The sequence below is a fragment of the Lithobates pipiens genome, unplaced genomic scaffold (genome assembly GCF_037356315.1).
Source record: "Lithobates pipiens isolate NorthernLeopardFrog02 unplaced genomic scaffold, aLitPip1_a1.2 Scaffold_27, whole genome shotgun sequence".
Lineage (NCBI taxonomy): Eukaryota > Metazoa > Chordata > Amphibia > Anura > Ranidae > Lithobates > Lithobates pipiens.
Genome location: NW_027507788.1, coordinates 155,868,935 through 155,885,942, shown reverse-complemented (window position 1 = coordinate 155,885,942; position 17,008 = coordinate 155,868,935).

The following is a 17,008-nucleotide window of genomic DNA, read 5'->3' as shown; positions in this document are numbered from 1 at the left end:
CTTTAAAACAATGGAATGGTTGCAGCAATCGAGCCAGCCTCGGTTTTGATGAATGATTTTTCCAGAAGGTATAACAAACCTTTACACAACACAGCCATCTGTGATATCAATTTGGTGGTTGGTCAGATTCCTTCTGAACTATAACTCAATAGGAATTGTAAGGAACAAAGCACTGAGTACACAGTGCCGTCACCATGGACATATTTAGATACTCTCGGGACTTGCCAACATGATGCGCCATTTCAAAAGGCTCTGCCTCTTTTTTTTTTGCCAGCAGTTTAACTGTATCCTCTATCATCCATAGACTTCTATTGTGAAAAGGTGCGGTCAAGTAAGAGCTCCGAGCAATATTATCCATCTCACATATATCTTATGCTGCGTACACACAACCGTTTTTTATGTCACAATAAACTCTGACGGTTTTTCCGATGGAGTTCTACTGAAACGGACTTGCCTACACACAATCACACCAAAGTCCAATCGTTTAGAACGTGATGACGTACAACTAGAAAAGGGAAGTTCAATAGCCAGTAGCCAATAGCTGCCCTTGCGTAGTTTTTGGTCTGTCGGAACAGCATACAGACGAACGGTTTTCCCGACAGGAATTGATTTAGTCGGAGAGATTTAAAACATGTTCTATTTCTAGGTCTGTCAGAATTTTGAAAAAAAGTCAGCTGAAGCCCACATGCGATTGGAATATCCGATGAAATGATTCCGTCTGACTTTTTCAGCCGGAAAGTCCGACTGGGTGTACACGGCATTAGGTCAATGGAAAAGAAGATCAATGGTTTTATTGATGCATCAATGTATCCATCCTTGTGTTATTGAGCTCTAATGTGAACCCCAATGACAGGCATACATTCATAATATCTTCTTGAATCTGAGATATCCAAGAAAGAGTATCCAGGCTGGGTGAGGTCGGAGGTCCCCTGACTAGCAGAATGGTACTCAAGGTGCACTAGTCAATGTCTGCTGAAACCAGTGGCAACTAGATGTTTGTTTTCTGCACTTCCTGCCTCAGTGATACCCCATCATACTAGGGTTGCCCCCGGCCAGTTTGGGTTTTGAATTATGTGTTCGGGTTTCAGGCATTATTTAAACCTGGCTGCGGCTCCCCAAGTAACCAAGATAGTCACACACAAATCTGTTGCCGTCCAGGAGCTGTGGGCGGCTGTCTGGGAGGGGCAGGTTTGGCATCACTGGGGTGCAGGGTGATGTCAGCAAGAGCAATTTGGCCACACGCACGTTTTGCTGCGGCATGCTATGTGCACCGAATTACTATTCTCCTCGGGGCACCCAAAGGTGTTCCAGACTGCTAAAGTGTTCGGGTTTGGCTTGAACAAAAGGTGGAAACCCTACATCATACCCTGACTCTTTGAGTAGCAAGTAAATGACTTTACAGCGGTTTATTTATAAAAAAAAAAATATCACAGAGCTAGTCGTTCCTTGCAACTGCATGTACATGTGCTCTGTGCAAATGGTGGCAAATTTGAATGACATCGGGCTATTTTTTGTCCAGGTTGAATGCTTTCAATCTAACAAAACAGAGTGAAAATACCACATTATGGCCACTAGATGGAGCTGAAGATCGTAGGTAATCCATCCAGTGGCCAAAATGCGGTATTATCTTGATTCACTCTATTCTTTATGAAGACTGACATTTGACCTGGAGCCTAATATTTGTTTTTTAAGCCATGTGCACATAACGAATCTACCTCCAGTTTTACAGGATGCATAGCTCTGCATATTTTTTTTTATTTGAATCAATTTTATTTGGGTCAATAACTTTGTATCTATTTTGTATTTTGACACAGGATAATACAGCTATGTATTTATTAAAGGATAAGTCAACCCTAACAGTAAAATCCCCATACAGCTACAGCAATTTGTGCAGTCAAGCCAACCTGCCATATTATAACTGCAGCGGCTGGTCGGCAAGCGGTTAATAATGTATTGAAAGATAAGTCCACCCTAACACTAAAATCCCTGCATCTACAGACACCCACGATCTAACACTAACCTATCTAACCCCGGAAAGAAGAAACCAGTTTACATTCCTCTTTGAAGCCGATCTGACCCCACGCTGGGCTGTCAGCCACGGTTTCGCTATGTAGGCGGGTGCAGAGGACACAGCCGACAACGGAAGTCCCACAGTAAGTCTATGGGTGACGTCACTTCCCATTCATTTCACAGCCATTGTTGGCTGTGTCTTTTGCAAAGCTTCCACCACTGGAGATCAGATCAGCTTCAAAAAAGGTACGTATACTGATTTCTTCTTTCTAGGGTTAGATCGTGGGTGTCTGTAGATGCAGGGATTTTAGTGTTAGGGTGGACTTATCCTTTAATACATCATTAACCTCTTGCCGACCAGCCTCTGCAGTTATACTGCAGCAGGTTGGCTCGGCTGCACAAATTGCCATAGCTGTTCGTCGGCTCATACACGGCGATCTGTGAGTACCGATTGGCCAGTGGGGGAGCCAATCAGCAGGTTCTATGAACTTGATGTCTGCCTGCCACCCCACGATCGTTCCCCGCAGTGACAGAACAGGGATCTGCCATAGTAAACAAGGCAGATCTCCATTCTGACAGGGGAGATCACACAGAGATCCTGTCTTTCTGCTATGCAGGAAGACAGATCTGTGTGTTGTCCCAGGCAGCCCATCCCCCCACACAGTTAGGAACACAGTGAGGGCACACATATAACCCCTTGATCGCCCCTGATGTTAACCCCTTCCCTGCCAGTGCCATTAGTACAATGTCAGTGCATATTTTTAGCACTGTGATAATATCACTGGTTCCCAAAAAAGTGTGAAAATGGCAGTTAGGTATCCGATCTGTCCGCCACAATGTCGCCGTCCCTCTAAAAATCACTGATCATCGACATTACTAGTAAAAAAAAAATAATAATAAAAATGCCATAAATCTATCCCCTATTTTGTAGATGCTATAACTTATGCGCAAACCAATCAATAAACTCTTGTTGGGATTTTTTTTTTACCAAAAATATGTAGCAGAATACAAATTGGCATAAATTCGTGAAGAAGTTTGATTTTTAAAAATGTTTTATTGGGTGTGCTTCATAGCAGAAAATAAAAAATATATTTTTTTTTTTAAATTGACGGTCTTTTATGTTTATAGCGCAAAAAAAAAAAAAAAACAGCAGAGGTGACCAAATACCACCAAAAGAAAGCTCCATTTGTGGGAAAAAAGGACATCAATTTTATTTGGGTACAGCATTGCACAACCGCACAGCTGTCAGCTAACACAGCGCCGTATCGCAACAAATGCCCTGGTCATGAAGGGTGTAAATCCTTCCGGGGTTACAGTTATTTTTTTTTTTTTGTAATTCTAGCAGTTTAAACACCTAAACGTGACTTGATGTTATGGAGTTTGAGTCCATGTGCAGCAGAGTTCAGACTGGGAGAGGTAGAAGCAATACAAGAAGCCAATAACATTTTCTGCAATTCTTATGTGCTAATACAGAAACATGCTGATAGTAGGAGAGAGCAGAGAGATTAGCTTATCAGTCTGCTGCCTCTCTTATCACTGTCCAATCACAGGCTGGGGGGAGGGACAAGACCTGTAAGTGTTACTTGCCCACTGCAGAGAAATATCTAGCCCTCCTCTGTGCTGTGTGGCAGAACAGTGTAAATCTTAGGACTGGATGGATAACATCCTTTGGTAAAAAGAAAAATCCGTATATATATATATATATTTTAGCTGTGCATTTTATTTATTGTTTTTTTTACAGGCATTTGGCTTTAAAAAAAAAAAAAAAAAAAAACAGATGAAAAAGCCGTTTTCCTTTAATAATCCCTAATGAGTGAAAGCACAAAAGAGACATAAATGTCACAGCCATAAAATGTCCTGTTATCTCTCCTCTGCACGCGGACAGAACCCAGAGCTAGAAGACAATTTAATTCCGAGGTATTTGTGATGTATCCGAAATAATGATGGAATGTCAGGACTGAAGGGAGAATTTTTTTTCCTCCTATTATTTAATTAAGCAGTTGTAGCAGAAAAATCAGGAAGGAGGAGTGGAAATACCCCGATGTCCCCGTCCTAATGTGACAGCTGCAGAGTACCGATCCGGCGCTGTCACCGCTGTCATGAAGAGTGGAATTCGCCAACAGTATTCAAATCTGTTACTATTCTGGTTCTTTGGAGACGTGAGCGCTAATGAATCCGTCCAATTAATAATTTAAAGCTGAACTGCAGGCAAACAGCTAAATACACAAAAGACACACCAACTGTACACCCACCGGCCACTTTATTGGGTAAACCTGTTCAATTGCATGGTAATCAGCCAATCATTTTAGGATTTAGGGCAGCACAGTGGTGTAGTGGGTGGCACTCTAGCAGCAGTAGGGTCGCTGGTTCAAATCCCAACCTACAACACCATCTGCCTGGAGTTTGCATGTTCTCCCTGTACCTGCGTGGGTTTCCTCCAGGTACTCCAGTTTCCTCCCACACTCAAAAGACATGCTGGTAGGTGAAGCAGATCCTGTCTATAAATTGACCCTAGTATCTGTGTATGTGTTTGTCAGTGTTTTAGTACCAGGGGCGGACTGACCATTCGGCCACTCCGTCACTGCCCAAGGGCCCCAGGCCACTAGGGGGCCCCATCAGGGTTTCCAGCCTCAGTAAAACCAGGGACAGTATGTAAAAATCTGTTTTTTTTTTTTACATCTGTCTCTGAAATGTCCCTTACCGACATCATTTTGGTCTAAAAATCCTGAGATTATAGCTACCCCACCTCTCCAGTACCTTCTCAGCCAATAGAAACATGTCTGTGTATACTGTGTGTACATGTATGCATACAGGCATACCCCACTTTTAAGTACACAATGGTGTTTATTTACTAAAGCTGTAAAGTACAAAACCAGGCTCACTTCTGCATAGAAACCAATGAGCTTCCAGGTTTTATTACCAAAACTTAATTGAACAAGCTGAGGTTAGAAGCTCATTGGTTTCTATGCAGAAGGGAGCCTGATTTTGCACTTTAGTAAATAAACCCCATTGTGTACTTAAAAGTGGGGTATGCCTGTATACTGTGTGATTGTATACTGTGTGTGTGTATACTGTGTGGCCTCATAATCTCTGATTGCCTGGGGGCCCAATAATCTCCTATTGCCCGGGGGCCCAATAATCTCCTATTGCCCGGGGGCCCCATGAGTTGTCAGTCCGCCCCTGGTCGGGACCCTACGGGGTAAGCCCTTACCATATCAAGATGCAACTCAACTCAACATGGCAGCAACTCAATGCATTTAGGCATCTAGACGCAGTGAAGACAACTTGCTGAAGTTCAAACCAAGCATCGGAATGGAGAAGAAGAGGGGTTTAACCGCTTCAGCCCAGGAAGAATTTACCTCCTTCCTGACCAGAGCACTTTTTGTGATTCGGCACTGCCTCACTTTAACTAACAATTGTGCGGTCATGCGACGTGATTCCCAAACAAAATTTACGTCCTTTTTTCCTCACAAATAGGGCTTTCTTTTGGTGGTATTTGATCACCCTTGTGGTTTTTATTTTTTGCGCTATAAACAAAAACAGAGCCACAATTTTGAAAAAAATTCAATATTTTTTTACTTTTTGCTATAATAAATATCCCCAAAAAATATATAAAACAACTTTGTTTTCCTCAGTTTAGGCCGTATTCTTCTACATATTTTTGGTTAAAAAAAATCGCAATAACCTACAGGTACGCGATTCTGCCTGTACGAGTCCTTCTGCCGACGTATATCGGCGCGAGGCAGTCGGCAAGCGGTTAAAGTGAATTTGAACGTGGCATGGTTGTTGGAGCCAGATGGGCTGGTCTGAGTATTTAAAAAACTGCTGATCTACAGGGATTTTCACACAACCATCTCTACACTTTACAGAGAATGATCTGAAAAGAAAGAGAAAATATCCAGTGAGTGGCAGTTGTGTGGAGGAAAATGCCTTGTTGTTGTCAGAGGAGAATGGGAAAACTGGTTTGAGATGATAGAAAGGCAACAGTAACTCAAATAACCACTCGTTGCAACCAAGGTATACAGAATACCATCTCTGAACACACCACACATCACACATCAAACCTCACCACACATCAAACCTTGAAGCAGATGGGCTACAGCAGCAGAAGACCACACCGGGTGCCACTCCTGCCAGCTAAGAACAGGGAACTGAGGCTACAATTCTCACAGGGTCACCAAAATTGTAAAAATATGCCAAGAAGAATTAAGGCAAGTCTGAAGGCAAAAGGGGGTCCAACCCGGTACTAGCAAGGTGTACCTAATACGCATAGGATCCATGCAAGAGGAAGTATTTCCTCAGTCTTCTCTCCTCCCAGTGATTGTACTGCAACAGTGTAAGGGCGTATTCACAGTAGTGGCGGTGGGCAGTAAAACCCCATGGCTGAGCCATGCTTTCACCACTCCCCAACCACTACCCCCTTCAGCTGCAGAGGCAGCGGCTGGAAAGTGTACACATGCTGTGGCCATGATGTTTTGCTTCACAGCTGCAGCAGGAATTTTACCCCCCTGTCGTTTTGAGCTTGTTTGTTTCTTTAATTTGAGACAGGGAGTGCAGTCATTTTAGGTGTCTATAAAGGCGCAGCTGCTATCAGTACAATGTATATAAAAACACCCCAACATAAAACAAATATCTAGCACTATCACAAAGGATTATATACACATAGCCATAACAATTTCTCAAAAAAAAAAAAATATATATATATATAATCTAAAGATTTGTAAAATATCAATACATAAGTGCCCAGCGCATAATGTGCCTATTCTAAAGGGGCAACAAATGTTTTTTTTTTAATTAAAAGTTTTAAAATTTTTAAAATGTAAAAAAATAATTGCACATTTTTTATAAATATATATAAATTAAAATAATAATTAAAATAATACAAAATATATATATTATTTTTTGAATTTTTTTACATTTTTAAAACTTTTAAATAAATAAATATAAATATAAATATATATATATATATATATATATATATATATATATATATATATATATATATATATATAATTATTTGTTTTTTTGCTTGAATATGCACAATATGCACTGTACACTTTATGTAGTGATTATATATATCATTCACACTAGTGTTGGTCTTTGAAGAGTGATCCATGTTTGGATCACCTTGAGATGGTAGTGTTCCGTAGACGGCCCCAGGTGCTGCCCTGGGTGCTACACCTCAAGCGAGTTGCAGTTTCAGAGGGGGGGGGGGGGGTGGAGTGTGGCTCCACCACAGGATTTTACCGCCCCGCAACCACTAGTGAACAAGCCTTTCAAGTTAATGGGGCTGCTCTGCAATCACCCCACAACCAACTGCAATGTACTCAGTTACAGCACGCTGGTTTAGGGATCGAGGGATTAAAGCAGGCGATGAGGATGCAATATGATGTCACCGCCTGACAAATGTTCTCTGAAGAGCAATCACAAGTGAGAGGTTGATCTGTGTCAGACATTTGTGAACGCAGTCAGGAACTATACAGTCACCAGGATTTATTTGGTTGTGTCTTTTATGAGCTAGCGTCTCAGTTCAGGAATTAGATCATAACCCTGGGCGATGCCTGATCAGAGATGATGCCATCCTTCTGGAGAGAAAAGCAGATGAAGGCCGAGGAGTATACTGTATGTAGCTGATTGCCCTAAGGAATATAGGAAATCCAGAGGGGGAACTGGGTGAGGTGAGTAATGAGAAGAAATCTCCCCAGCAGGAACAAAGACGGTATAGAACACATGCACACTATATTACCAAAAGTACCCAGTCTTATGTCCCATACACACTATCAGATTTTCTCCTGATTTATTTCCTTCAGGTTTACCAAAACCATGTAGTATAAGGGCCTGCCTGATTGCATACACATTGAAACTCATAAGGTTTAACCTCATATTACATGGTTTTGGTAAATCGGAAAAACTCAGCAGAAAAACTGCTAGTGTGTATGGGGCTTCAGTCTGTAGGGTTCAATATTGAGTTGGCCCACCCTTTGCCTTATAACAGCTTCAACTCTTCTGGGAAGGCTGTCCACAAGGTTTAGGAGTGTGTTTATGGGAATGTTTGACCATTCTTCCAGAAGCACATTTGTGAGGTCAGGCACTGATGATGGATGAGAAGGCCTGGCTCCAAGTCTCTGCTCAAATTCATCCCAAAGGTGTTCTATTGGGTTAGGTTAATACTTTTAGAAAAATGAGTGTATATTTGATGCTAGGTCTACTTTTTCCTATATGAGTGAATGGCTACCCTATCCTGAATTCTCATGTATTTACATGGGACAGTGTTTGTCCTCCTAGATCAGAGAGGGGTTTTAGTTTCAGAGTGTCGGGAATTCAAAGTAACAAAAAGGCGAGTTCCTGGCAGGCTGGATGAAAGGAGAAGATCTTATCAAAGAGGAGACTACAGAGCCAGAGCTTCTCAGAACTGACTGCAATCATTCCAATAATTCTTCAGAAGAGTAACCATGGGAAGAAATGATCCAACGCTACAGAGTTCTGAGCCAAAGCCGGAGGAATTCGCTCCATGACCATACCACGGAATCCCGAACTTTGTACCATGTCCGGAGCACTGCTCACATTAATAGTACATCACACAGATACAATAATAAGGTTTTACAGAGAGGGGTACACAAGGCTCCTTTGATGGGGAGCTGTAAAAATGACATGAGCTTTGCTCTGCTGTATTTTTAAAGTAGATGTAAACCTAATCACTAAATTCCTGTAAAAGTTTACCACTTGACCTCGGAAAGGTTTGACCAGGCCTTTTTTTCCTGTTCAGCACTGCGCTTATTTAACCACTTGCTGACCGCTGCGCACCAATATACGTCGACACAATGGCAACGGTGGGAAAATGGGCATGCCTGTACATCCCCTTTAATTGGCGGTGCGCACGCGCCTCGTATAACGTAACCGTGCCCACGGGTGCCGCGGGCTCGATGTCCGCCGGTGTCCCGTGATCGTGTCACATAACTGCAGAATGGGGAGATGCCTATGTAAACAAGGCATTTCCCCATTCTGCCTTGTAACACGACAGTGATCACTGCTTCCTGTCATTGAAAGCAGTGATCGCTGCCATGTGAGTAGTAGCCCATCCCCCCCACAGTTAGAATCACTCCCTAGAACACACTTAACCCCACACTTTTGACACTATTTTGGGACCATTGTAATTTATACAGCGATCAGTGCTATAAAAATGCACTGATTACTGTGTAAATTACACTGGCAGGGAAGGGGTTGAACACTAGGGGGCAATCACCCTAGTGTTCAACCCCTTCCCTGCCAGTGTCATTTACACAGTAATCAGTGCATTTTTATAGCACTGATCGCTGTATAAATTACAATGGTCCCAAAATAGTGTCAAAAGTGTCCGATGTGTCCACCATAATGTCGCAGTCACGATAAAAATCGCAGTTCCTCACCATTACTAATATTTAAAAAAATGAATAATAAAAATGCCATAAAAACTATCCCCTTTTTTGTAGATGCTATGACTTTTGCGCAAAACAATCAATATACGCTTACAGGGGGTCCCCGAGTTGTGAACGGGTTAGGGACTGCCTGTTTGTTCCTAAGTCAGATTTGTTTGTAATTCAGACGCGCATGCGCAGAACGGCGTTTTCCAATGTTTTCTGATGTACCCGCCGGCGCCACCTGCCGTTTTTAAGTAGGAGTTGTTCGCAAGTCGGAGGTTCATAACTCGGGGACCCCCTGTATTGTGATTTTTTTTTTACCAATCATGCGTAGAAGAATACATATCAGCCTAAACTAAGGAAGAAATTTGTTTTGTTTTTTTGGGGATATTTATTATAGCAAAAAGTAAAAAATATTACTTATTTTTTTCAAAATTGTCGCTCTTTTGTTGTTTATAGTGCAAAAAATAAAAACCGCAGAGGTGATCAAATACCACCAAAAGAAAGCTCTGTTTTGGTATAACGTCGCAATTGTCAGTTTAAGCGACGCAGTGCCGAATTGCAAAAAGTGCTCTGGTCAGTATGGGGGGTAAAATCTTCCAAGGCTAAAGCGGTTAACTGACAACTGCGCGGTCATGCAACACTGTACTAAATGAAATCCTTATATCATTTTTTTCACACAAATTGAGCTTTCTTTTGGTGACATTTGATCACCACTGGGTTTATTATTTTTTAATTTTTTCATAAACGAAAAGAGATAGAAAATTTGGAAAATATAATTTTTTTTTATCTACTTTCTGTTATAAATCCTTTCCAATAAAATTGAATTTCTTCAGAAATTTAGGTCAAAATGCATTCTGCTACATGTCTTTGGGAGTAAACAAACTGCATTTTTGGGGACCCTGTACTATTGGGGATACTGATCGGTACAGACCCTATACTGGTAATGGCGGATATCAGTGACTTATACCATGATAGTTATAGTTATCATTATACCGTGTTAGTGTGGCAGACAATCTGGCGCTAACTGACACTGGCTCAGAGGGACACTAACTTACTAATTGACACCCATGTCGCTAGTAACACGAATACGGTGATAATACTGTACACTATCACTGTACTAATGACACTGGCTGAGTGACAGGACAATCAAGAGGCTTAACTGTGGAAGGCAATCAAGGCGTTAAATGGGCCTAACACGTGTGTGCGAGGATATATGTGCTGCTTGTACTCACACAGAATCCGCCTGGCTTCTCTCTCTGAATGAAAAGGAGCCAGGGAGTAAGAAACCGTACAGATCTTCTGTGTTCTTTTTCCAAACACAGCTGATCAGCAGGTATACAGCCATAATTATTGGCTGTAATCTGCTGACAGACTCACGATGTGGCCAATCACAGCACATATTAACAGGGAGGCTCTCACAGAGCTCCCGAAAACCAGAAAGTAAGCCACTACATACCTGTTTGTCTCTTAACCTGGAGCTGCTGCCTGAGTTCCTGCCTACAGTATATATATTGCGGGCAGGCAGCAAGTGGTTAAGCATAGTAATGACATTTTCAATCATTCTGAACCCACAACTTTTATTATGTTACAGCCACCTACTTTTTTCTGGTGCCATGACCAACCAACTAAGCAGTGACTTAGAGGACTCGTTCACCTTTACCAAAAAATTGCCTATGCAGATAACAGCATATTTTTAGCACTAATTACAGTACGGTGGAACCTTGGTTAACAAGTAACAAGGTTAACGACCGCTTTGAAAGACGAGCAACTTTAAAAAAAAAATCCTGACTTGGATTGTGAGTGTTGTCTCCCAAAATGAGCAGAATTCAAGCCAATGTGGTGTGCAGTACCGCATTTGACCAGAGGTGTGGGGGTGCGGGTGACACTTGGAATGGTTCGGAGCCATTCAGAGCCATTCGGAAATACTCAGAATCAGTCGAAAGCACACGGAAATACTCTGTTCGTGAGTGTTTCCGAGCCCAGCCGAGCTGTCCCCCAGTATTTCAGAGGCTCGCGGGTGCCCCCCCCCCCACACCTCTGGCCACATGCAGTATTGCATGCAATAGAAGTCAATGCGTAATGAATTATCTTTGTTTCCATTGACTTCTATGGGGAAACTCGCTTTGATATGCGAGTGCTTTGGATTACAAGCATTCTCCTGGAATGGATTATGCTCATAATCCCACTGTATTAGTGTGACTAGTCCCTAAAAAGAGTCACTTGTGGACCGCCGCAAAGTCGCAGCCCCACTATAATTTGTTGATCGCTGCCATTACTAGTAAAAAAATGTAATTCCATAAATCTATCCCATTCAATATACGCTTATTTTGCCTCGTCGATGTCTTTGCTCACAATGACGGGGACGAGGCAACATCTGAAGAGAAGAAAAGAAGAGAACAGAAGAACAGAAGACGGCGACAGCGGCGACAGAAGACCGGGCCACCGCCTGTAAAAGAGCTACCCTGTTTTCCCTAAAATAAGACCTAGCGTGATTGTCGACGTTGGCTGCAATATAAGCCCTACCCCCCAAATAAGCCATAGTTAAAGTCCTTCTATGTCTTATTCTCAGGGTAGGGCTTATTTTTGGGGAAAGAGGGTGGGGTTTATTTGGGGGGTAGGGCTTATATTGCAGCCATCACCGACACTCATGCTAGGTCTTATTTTAGGGGAAACAGGGTAGAAGAAGGCACGGTGGCCCGGCAAGAAGAACCGAAGAGGGGGACAGGACCCCCGAAGTCGGAAGAAGAGGGCGGCGGCGAAGAAGAAAGCCGGGCTCCTCCGCTAGTAAAAGAGCTAGCAGAAGATAGTGGAGGAGTCCAACGAGAAGACCCCCCAAGACGGAAGACCCCTGGAGCTGTGCAATAAACTATTTTAACCCTTGTGTTTTTTTTAACTTTTTTTTACAGGTGAATGGGTAGGGGTACATTGTACCCCATACTCATTCACATAGGGTGGGGGGCCGGTATCCGGGGGCCCCCTTATTAAAGGGGGCTCCCGGATTCCGATAAGCCCCCCGCCCGCAGACCCCGACAACCAACGGCCAGGGTTGTCGGGAAGAGGCCCTTGTCCTCATCAACATAGGGACAAGGTGCTTTGGGGTGGGGGGGCCGCACAGGAGGGGGGGGGCGCTCGCTCGTCCCCACCCCCTTTCCTGGCCGGCCGGGTAGCGTGCTCGGACAAGGGTCTGATGTGGACCTAGGGGGGGACCCCCACGCCGATTTTTCGGCGTAGGGGTTCCCCTTTAAATTCATACCAGGTGATGGGGCCAGCGACACCTCCTTCGCTGGCCCCGGCTACCTGGAGATGCGCTCAAAATGAGCGGACTTGTGGGCGAGTCCGTTAATTTCAAAAGTATGGCGGATAGTCCGGCGGACTTAGTATGCCGTATTAGTCCGCTGAAAAAGTGCAGTGTGTGGGCAAGTAGCTCGTTCGGAAAGTCCGGCGGGAAGTCCGTCAGACTAAATCCGCTGGATAGTTGGCTACGTGTGTACGCGGCATAAGAAGCAGAGGTGGTGGAGGACTTGGGATGGATCGATTGCACTGAAATTCGAATTGTCAGTCACTTACTTGAATGCCTCCAGGGATGCCTTTCCTCATGGGGAGAGAGAGAGACCCTCCCCTTCACTCGATTGGTGTCAGCTGGTCATCTGACTTAATTTTTCAGTGTCTGCCCCGCTTCCCTACATTTCTTCTCTGGATAGGCGGGGCGGGATAGGGAGGTCCAGACAGTCTCTCTGTGTCTCAGCTTCCTCTCAGCTCAGCGGGGCGAAAGCCTCCCTCCCCACGGCGTAACGAGCCGACAGGCAGCGCGGCCACGGCGGGCCTCCCGGACGGTAGATGTAATTGTGGTAACGCCGCCCAAGTAATGGGAACTGAGTTACCATGAGGGGAAGAGTAATCAGTTAGACTACTCGTTACCCTCTAAAGTAACTGCGTTAAGTAACTCAGTTTATTTTAACTGAGTTATTTACATCACTGGTCTTCAGTGACCCCATTGTCGCCAATCACCTCTGTACTTCTGTGTCTTCAGTGACCTCAGCATCTCCATTGACCCCTGTGCTCTTTTGTCTCCAGTGACTCATTTATCTCCAGTAAACCCAGTGTCTCCAGTGTCTCCTGCACATATAGTATATTTCCCTTCTTTATTATCAGTTCCATTTTCTAATTCACAATATAATTATTAGGGAGGTGTCTATCTCCCTTAATTAATTCATTATTGTTAATATACAATATACAACACACATTGGTCATCACATAATATCACTTTAATTCACACCATGCACAAGAGCAAGAATCAATTCATTCATTTTTTGATAATAAGATATATAGAACATAATAGGAATTTTAATGTATTATACTAATCATACCTCCCCTTGATATATTATCAATAGCTGGGAGAATTATTGCTGGTGCCGTGCCTTTTTCCATTCCTCCTTGGGGAGATATAAAATGTGGCTTCTTGTAAGCCTTCTGGGCTGAGCTCTTTCCCTTCTCGGGAGAGGTGTAGATGGCCGTGTATTCCGCCGGATTATCCAAATGATTTTAGACTACTGCCTCTGAGGCTATTCATTCCACCTTTCAGTGGTAAATATAACAATTTTTATGTACATGTAAATTGGTGAATATTGAAAGATGTTTTTTGAAAATTAAAAATTGAATGCATTTGTTTTAGAGCAAACTATCCCCCCAGTAGAAGACAGTGACCGAATAGGTCAAAACACGTCAGTGTTTTTGACATGGCAATTTTAATCTTGTAATGCTGTGCAATGTATGTTAGCAATGCTGCATTCTGGTATATGTATTATCCCCTATGACCAGAGCTCATATTTTAATGTTCAACATGTGATTCTAATTCATTTAATAAAGACTTTTATACATTAAATAATTTGTGATATTTTGCTGCTAAAAAACCCTGTGGGGGATCATTTGCATTCACAGTGTCTCCTACACCTCCATGTCTCCGGTGACTCCATTGTCTGCAGTGACTGCTACACTCTTTGCTCTCCAGGGATTCCTGTGTCTCCAGTGACCCTAGCATCTCCAATGACCCCCACGTGCCTGCGTCTCCAATAGATCCTGCATCACCAGTGGTCCCTGTGTTCCTGTGTCTCCAGTGACCCCAGCATCTCCAATGACCCCCACGTTCCTGCGTCTCCAATAGATCCTGCATCACCAGTGGTCCCTGTGCTCCTGTGACTCCAGTGACCCTAGCATCTCCAATGACCCCCATGTGCCTGCGTCTCCAATAGATCCTGCATCACCAGTGGTCCCTATGCTCCTGTGTCTCCAGTAACCCTAGCATCTTCAGTGACCAGTGGCGGAATTATCAGGGTCGCAACAGTCGCAAGTGCGACTGGGCCCTGTAATTCTCGGCCACTTCAGGGGGCCCACCGGCAGCCCGCCCGCCGCCCGAGGGGCCCACCTGACTGTCCGGCCGGGGGTGTGCGCGTGCGGTGTTATTAATGTCAGGTTCATGCCGTCCTTCACCAGCGTGAGAGAAGTGCTCGGTTGGCTCCGCCCCCGCCTCCCTTACAGTCGCTCTGGATAGGCGGGGGCGGAGCCAACGGAGCACTTCTCTCACGCTGGTGAAGGACGGCATGAACCTGACATTAATAACACCGCACACGCACACCCCCGGCCGGACAGTCAGGTGGGCCCCTCGGGCGGCGGGCGGGCTGCCGGTGGGCCCCCTGAAGTGGGCGAAAATTACAGGGCCCAGTCGCACTTGCGACTCTGCGACACAAAAAAACCTTCAGCCAATGCAGTGAAGGCACTCTCTGAAGCAAGGAGCAGCGGAGGCACGCTTCGTGGAGGAACTTTACGTCACTCTGCAGGATTCACTCTACAGGATTCTGAGGAGGGGGAATCGATCATCATCATCGACTGATTGGCGGTAAGTCACCACCCCCCCTCCAGATTGTGCCAGCCCGCCACCCCCCTCCAGTGCCACCACCTGCCCTCAGTTGCCACCAGCCCACTACCCCCCCCTCCAGTGTCACCAGCCCCCCCCCCTCCAGACTGTTCTACCACACCCCCCAGACTGTTCCACCCCATCCCCCCCCCCCAGACTGTTCCACCCCATCCCCCCCTCCAGACTGTTCCACCCCATCCCCTCCTCCAGACTGTTCCACCCCCCCCCCCCCCGACTGTCCCACCCCACCCCCCCCTCCAGACTGTTCCACCCCATCCCCTCCTCCAGACTGTTCCACCCCATCCCCCTCCAGACTGTTCGCCACCACCGCCCCTCCAGACTGTGCCACCCCCTCCCACCACCCCCCCTCCAGTGCCACCAGCCCACCACCCCCTCTCCAGTGCCACCACCCCCTCCAGTGCCACCAGCCCACAACCCCCTCCAGTGCCACCACCACCCCTCCAGACTGTGCCACCCGCCCTCCAGTGCCATCACCACCCCTCCAGACTGTTTCACCACCCCCCTCCAGACTGCCACCACCGCCCCTCCAGACTGTGCCACCACCTCCCTGCAGTGCCACCCCTCCCTCCAATGCCACCACCACCCCTCCAGTGCCACCATAGTGCCACCAGCCCACCACCCCCCCTCCTCTGCCACCACCCCCCTCCAGTGCCACCACCACCCCCCTCCAGTGCCGCTACCCCCACCTCCCTCCAGTGCCACCACCCCCCTCCAGACTGTGCCACCACCGCCCCTCGAGTGCCACTAGCCCACCACCCCCTTCCAGTGCCACCACCACCCCCTTCCAGTGCCACCACCCCTCCAGACTGTGCCACCACCCCTCCAGTGCCACCACCCGCCCTCCAGTGCCACCAGCCCTCCACCCCCCCTCCAGACTGTGCCACCACCACCCCCCCTCCAGACTGTTCTACCACACCCCCCCGACTGTTCCACCCCATCCCCCCCCCCAGACTGTTCCACCCACCCCCCCCCCCCGACTGTCCCACCCCATCCCCCCCTCCAGACTGTTCCACCCCATCCCCTCCTCCAGACTGTTCCACCCCATCCCCCCCCCGACTGTCCCACCCCATCCCCTCCTCCAGACTGTTCCACCCCATCCCCTCCTCCAGACTGTTCCACCCCATCCCCTCCTCCAGACTGTTCCACCCCATCCCCTCCTCCAGACTGTTCGCCACCACCGCCCCTCCAGACTGTGCCACCACCTCCCTCCAGTGCCACCACCCCCCCTCCAGTGCCACCAGCCCACCACCCCCTCTCCAGTGCCACCACCCCCCTCCAGTGCCACCAGCCCACAACCCCCTCCAGTGCCACCACCACCCCTCCAGACTGTGCCACCACCTCCCTCCAGTGCCACCACCCCCCTCCAGTGCCACCAGCCCATCACCCCCTCTCCAGTGCCACCACCCCCCTCCAGTGCCACCAGCCCACAACCTCCTTCAGTGCCACCACCACCCCTCCAGACTGTGCCACCCGCCCTCCAGTGCCATCACCACCCCTCCAGACTGTTTCACCACCCCCCTCCAGACTGCCACCACCGCCCCTCCAGACTGTGCCACCACCTCCCTGCAGTGCCACCCCTCCCTCCAATGCCACCACCACCCCTCCAGTGCCACCATAGTGCCACCAGCCCACCACCCCCCCTCCTGTGCCACCACCCCCCTCCAGT